Genomic DNA, 6,798 nt, shown 5'->3' on the forward strand with positions numbered 1-6,798 from the left:
TTAATAGAGATGATAGTATGCAGAGAACGCACACGACATTCAATGTTCCAGAACGAAAAATGAAAAGCGTTGATAGCACACTCCTTCCCATTGCATTTAAGCCGTGCTGTTCAAGTATTCAAGTCAGATTTGTCAGTCCACTTGGAGAGAAATGAGTTGTGTGATGACCTAGTGACCCAACACAAGTTTCCCTGGAACACATCTGTATATTGAAAGAGGATAGTATGCAGAGAATGCACACAATACCATTTTTTATTTCCAGAATGAAAAATAAAACCGTTGGTAGCACACTCCTTCCCGTAGCATTCAAGTAATTAATTCTCCCCCGAAAGCGGCATTTGACTTCCTAAATGGCAGGGTGAAAACAGTCAAACACGCGAAAGCCGTGGGAGTTTGAACCCTTTAACGAAGAAGAAGGTGGAGAAGAAGAAGACGAAGAAAGTTATTAATTCATAACAAATACCACTCTACTCTGAAATCCATCACGCTGCTGATTGTAGGTGCGTTTCAAAATGGAGGAATGATCTTATATTCCCTGCCATTTCTGAGATGTTAAGCCGAATCGTTTACAGTGGAAGGATTATACCTTTAAATTTAAAGTTGCATAACTTACGGCGTTATGCCGAGGCAGAATGTGAAGTGTTCAGTGTTTGGTTGTTAACTTGTATTGTTATTGTTATTTTTTGTCTGTATGTTTGTTTGTGCATTTCGGGATGTTAGAATACTGGGGTCTTTGTCTCGTTTTGTATTTTATGCGTGTTTATGTTTCATGTGTAATGAAGTAAAAGTTTTTACATCACGATTATCTGTAAAAAAAAAAAAAGTGTATAATTATATTAGTGTTTGTTTGTTCGTAGTTTCTTCTGTCTGATTTTTTGTGTACCAGCAAAAGAATACCGATTCCTCTGACTATAAATTCTTTTAGCTGCTGAAGATAAAACTCTGCTGATTTTTAATGTTGTATTATTTTGTGGAACAAATATACGGCAAAGAAAATGAGTGTATGCGTTCATAGGCGTATTGAAATTATACATGTTCTGGCCTCATTTGTTTTAGCTGCTGATTTAAGATAATGTGCTGCTGATTTTTTATGTGTTTTACATTCAATGAAAGGAAACGTTTCTGTGTTATTGTGTTGTCACGAAAATGGGTGCGTTCTAATTTGTTGTAGCTGCTGATTTTAAGTGTTTATTTTACATATTCTATTTGAAGGTAGAACAAGTTTACATAAAACTCCGTGCTAGGGAACATGTGTGTATCCGTGAAGGTGTTAAGACACTGGTGTTTCCGTCCGAATTGTTTTTAACTGCTGATATGAAATCAAGTTTTGCTATGTTTTGTGTATGAGTTGTATATTTTGTTTAAGAGACAGTTTTGTGCAATAATGCTGTTATGACGATAGTGCTACAATTGTGAAAAATGGCTTTTGCAATATGTATGTTAGTCGCAGTTATCGTCCGTATAGAATTTATTTGAAGTTATGTATTTGCACTTTGTCGGAATTCACCTGTCTCTCTCGGTCTCTCTTTATCTGTCCGTCTGTCTTGTCTGTCTGTCGGTTTCTATGTTTGTCTATCTGTCTGTTTGTCTGTCTGACTTTCGCTGTCTATTCATGAAAAGTGCATGTTCATAAACCTTTCCATCCAGTATGGACGGAATAAACGGTAACTCTGTCCCGTAGCGATGTTGGAATAATTCCTTCTAGCGTTATATATTTTTTTAAATCTCAATTCAGAAATAACATTTGGGAGTCCTAACAAGACATGCGTTTCTTTAAACAGCAAAGAAATGAGTTTTCAGACACTCTCTTGGGCACACAGACACACAGACACACACACACACACACACGCACACACACACACACACACGCACACACGTACGCACACACACACGCACGCACACACGTATGCACACACACACACGCACACACACGCACACACACACATACACACCCACGCATAACGTCACACACTCACTATGTGAAATAATTAAGTGCAGAATAGACATTATCTCGATGTTGTTTACGTTGGATAGCGCGTTTTTAAAAACATTGTTTTAACGTTCCCAAAGCATGTTAACTTGAGCTAACCGATGTTACAGTACATGGTCCATGCGTGACATGTTTTTTGTAATAACCTCACTGCTTTTAGTGCACATTCGTATAAGCATTTAGAACCACCAGGTGACTGAGTAGTCACGTAAGTTTGTTGTCACTGTTTGTGAACGAATCCATCTGTATCTGAAGGAATATTAATAAACATTTTGAACACAGTATTGCTGTGTGTGTGTGTGTGTGTGTGTGTGTGTGTGTGTGTGTGTGTGTGTGTGTGTGTGTGTGTGTGTGTGCGTATGTGTGTGTGTGTTTCTCTCTCTTTTCTTTCTCTTTTCTCACGCTCGCACGCACAGACACACAAACACACACGAACACACATACACACACACACACACACACACACACACACACACACACGCACACGCACACACACACACATTCACACACCAATTCACACAAAGTTATTCGCCCCTCCCCCTAACCCATTACACGCATGTATACACGAACGCGCGAGTTTAATGACGTATGCCACAAACACGTACACTTCTTGTGGGCACAAACATTAAGATGCAGTATTTGAGTCAACCCTCACGTTCATTTCACTTGATCATAAAGGCACAATACTTCTAATGGAAACTTTTCTTTCACTATCTCACATCTGTTCCGACTTTTACGATGGATATGAAATTACCTCCCATTACACACACACCAAAGATCAACATTCTGACGATTTCCTATTCAGTATGATTTAACTTCAGAGATTGCCACTGGTGTACGATAAGAAATTAATGTGTCAAAAAATTGCCACTCTGCAGAGAAAGCACACACGCTGTTGATTTGTGGTATGTGTCCAAGTGGTGTCCCATGTCGACGGGCGTAGTGGCGTGGAGGTTAGACGTCGGCCTTCTAATCGGGAGGTCGTGAGGTCGAATCCCGGTCGCTGCCGCCTGGTGGGTTAAGAGTGGAGATTGTTCCGATCTCCCAGGTCAACTTATGTGCAGACCTGATAGTGCTCAACCCCCTTCGTGTGTACACGCAAGCACAAGACCAAGTGCGCACGGAAAAGATCCTGGAATCCATGTCAGAGTTCGGTGGGTTATAAGTATAAACTCTACACTAAACAAAAAAACACCCGTCGATAGTACTGATAAGCGACCTTGTGTACCTTACATTCATGGGGTCAAATTTGTCCAACCACATTTTTTGTTATTTAACTTAGAAATTTGATTCATCCTAAAATGTTTTCCTTCTTACTCAAGGGACTTATATTACGGTACACGTTTTCGAAGAAATCGATTTTGGGGGTGAAATCTATTACATTTCACCACCAATTTTCTTCCCATTCAAGAAACTAACATGCTTTCCGTCCATAAAGAATTTCACTTCTTAATTTTACCAGGAAACAACATTTCAGTCTTGAGTATATATCGAGGGGGAAATATGTGCACAGGCGAAAGATGAAATCGTGACACCGGCAGGGTATCTCGGCTGCCTACTTGAGTGAGTAACAGAAGAGACATTGTCATCATCTCTCTTCTGGGATATGTTCCCCAGTATGTTCGACAATATTATGAACCAGGTCGACAAAAGACAGTCAAGTATGCAATGAGCCAATCAGTCTGATGACATCTACTGTGTCAAGTTCTGAATTCTTCCCATACCACTGGGCAGATTCTTGAAGCAGCTTGTCTGGATACATCGTCCTCCCTCAAGATCGTAAAATGCCCAATTAAGTACTTGAGATATATCAATGGCCGCCCCCGCTTTCAGTCTCATGCGCTGCCTAGTCTGATCAAACAGCTTTCTAAAGTGTGCGTCCGTCTATGTGAAACGTGTTTTTCCTTTGTGTTCCACTGCTTGCGACACATTGTTTCGCTATACTGACTCGAAAGTTGAGGCTAAGAGAATGTGTATATATCCCTTGAACTGAACTGAGTTAGGGCTGACATTGTGACTATTGGAAAGACCCGCCATCTTTGGCCGGTCCGTTTCCAATCATGGTCTCGACAATCAAGGAATCTGTGCATGTGTACATGGAGTACAATAAGTGATAACGTCTCATGTGGAACAACTGAAAACAACTTACCTTAGAGTTGATTACGATGGATGGTTTAGTCCTGAAAGGGTTCATCAAAGTTGAAAACCAAATTTGGGATACACAAAGACGACCGTCCCATCTCCGGATGTCGGTTAGTAACGGGTCTTGTTTTAGGGGGAAAGTTTCGCACTCGCAAATCCATTTAACTCAGCAAATTCCTTGAAATAATATGCATTTATGTTATACTCTTTTCGTCTTACATAATTAGTGAACCTCTATATTTGACCGAACATTAATTGAATAGAATATTACGAAACTAAAAATGCAGGTAAAAAAGCCGTGATGATTGACAAAGTTTCGACGTTGTCTCTCTCTGTCTCTCTCTGACCCTGTCTCCCTCCCTCTCTCTCTCTCTCTCTCTCTCTCTCTCTCTCTCTCTCTCTCTCTCTCTCTCTCTCTCTCTCCCCTCTGTCTCCCTCTCTGTCTCTCTCTGTCTCCCTCTCTCCCCTCTGTCTCCCTCTCTGTCTCTCTCTGTCTCCTTCTCTCCCCTCTGTCTCCCTCTCTGTCTCTCTCTGTCTCCCTGTCTCCCCTCCGTGTCTCTCTCTGTCTCTCTCTCAGTCTCTCTCTCAGTCTCCCTCTCTCCCCTCTGTCTCCCTCTCTGCCTTTTTCTATCTATCTCTCTCCGTCTCTGTCTGTCTCTCTGTCTGTCTCTCTCTGTCCCCCCCCCTCTCTCTCTCTCTCTCTCTCTCTCTCTCTCTCTCTCTCCCCCCCCCCCCCCCGACCCCCAGCCCCAGTTTTTTGAAGGTTAGAAACTAGAGGACGTACATTTTTGTACAGTCACCATAAAATCCTAATTATGAATGCACAGATTTTAACAAAATCGGCAAACCATAAAAGAACATAAAAAAAGGAAAGAGGTGCATTTTAAAGGCTGTTGGGTACTGGCTCGCAAAATCCGTTCAGCAGAATGAGTTCTCATGTAACTGAAACTATTCTTAAAAGTTATTTGGTGATTTTAAAAGCTTGATAACACAAGTCCCATATTTTTAGACATGCTACAATGCCTTTAATCGTAGAAAATTTGCGTTCTTGGCCGAGTCAATGCAGCTGGCTCGAAAAATTACTTCCCTTGGACGCGTGACGTCTACAGCGGAAAATCGGCCGGGTGGAACGGCGCTCTCTTATGCCGTACAATGGGCGCAATCGGGAAGTCTAGTCATGCCCTCAGGAATAATACTTCAAGGGTAGGTGAAGAGAAACTAAGGACGGGGTGCGAGGGTGACTTCTCCCAGGTTATAACATTTCAAACAATAAATAACGGAGTTCATAACATGTATTCTGCTTCCTTCCTGCTTTTTCAGGTGTAATTCCAACTTGAACCCTGTTTTTGTTCAACTTATTGGCAGATATATTGTCACGCGCCGAGGGACACAAACACACACACACACACACACGCACGCACGCACGCACACACACACACACACACTGCCACCAACAAACACACATACACAAACTGATGTGATACACACACACACACGCACACACACACACACACACACACACACACACACACACTAACACGTGTAATCAAACACACACACACACACACACACACACACACACACACACACACACACACACACACATAAAGACAATCAGAGATTAGCTTCATGTATTCTGCCCCCCCCCCCCGCCCTCTCGCCAATTTACAAAATACAAGAGGTTTGATGAGCACAGTAGATCAACTTTAATCGTCCACAATTATATTTTTAGCATTCTTCCCTTTCATTCTCGTTGATGCATTATGATGCCAGAAAATGTAACCGGACGCATTTGGAACGCCAAAGCAATCAAATACATGGCGCGGTACATCGGCGCTTAATTTCATAACGAGCCGTATGACTGAGTCATTTGTTTATTCGGTGATAGTTTCGCACATATCTATCTCCTGTATTTAAAAATATGTTCACCTTACGTTAACATTTATTTCTCTGATAAACGATACGAAACCGTGCAGGTGAAAAATTGGTAATGACTGACGTAGGATGTACGTTGTGGATTTCACGTTGAGGGCACGTTGGGGATCAATCAAACCCCAACGTTGTGTGTTTACGTTGAAACTACGTTGTAGGAACGTTTGTTGTATACAACTAACTTTTGTTTTTAAATCACGTGAAATTCACGTGAAAATCACGTGAGTATACCAACGTTGTTCGAACACCAGAAAATCACAATAATACAACGTCGATTTTACGTTGCTTTTTAAGGTGGAATCCACGTAAAATTTACGTTCTGTACCAACGTGTAAAAAACAAAAAACACAACTGTAACGCAACGTTGCTTTCACGTTGTGTTTTTTGGTTGGATCCACGTAAATTTCACGTAAACTTCGCAACATTTGCAAGACACCAAAATGCAACGTGAAATTCACGTAAAATGTACGTTGTGTGACAACGTCGAAAGAACACCAAAATCTCACAATGACGCAACGTTGGTTTTACGTTGCGTTTTTTGGTTGGCCCAACGTAAATTTCACGTAAAGTTCGCAACGTTGCTAATGACACGAAAAATTCACATTTTCGCAACGTCGTATTTACGTTGTGTGTTTGCTGTGATTGTAATGATTGCTTCCATTTTCTGTGCACCTCCCACCTCTACACAAACACTTGATAGTCTTCAACTTCGACCTACGGCGATCGGTGGATAA

General features: G+C 41.4%; 1 protein-coding gene across 1 annotated transcript in view; it reads left to right on the forward strand.

Annotated features, from left to right (window-relative positions):
* The window catches only part of LOC138945392 (uncharacterized), a 64,184-nt gene extending 61,912 nt beyond the window's left edge, over positions 1 to 2,272 (forward strand). Inside the window, exon 4 of the mRNA XM_070316826.1 lies at positions 1 to 2,272. This exon is cut by the window's left edge and continues 1,055 nt beyond it. The gene's annotated coding sequence lies outside the window, so the exon portion shown is untranslated.
* The last annotated feature ends 4,526 nt before the right edge of the window (positions 2,273 to 6,798 follow it).

The sequence above is a fragment of the Littorina saxatilis genome, linkage group LG13 (genome assembly GCF_037325665.1).
Source record: "Littorina saxatilis isolate snail1 linkage group LG13, US_GU_Lsax_2.0, whole genome shotgun sequence".
NCBI lineage: Eukaryota > Metazoa > Mollusca > Gastropoda > Littorinimorpha > Littorinidae > Littorina > Littorina saxatilis.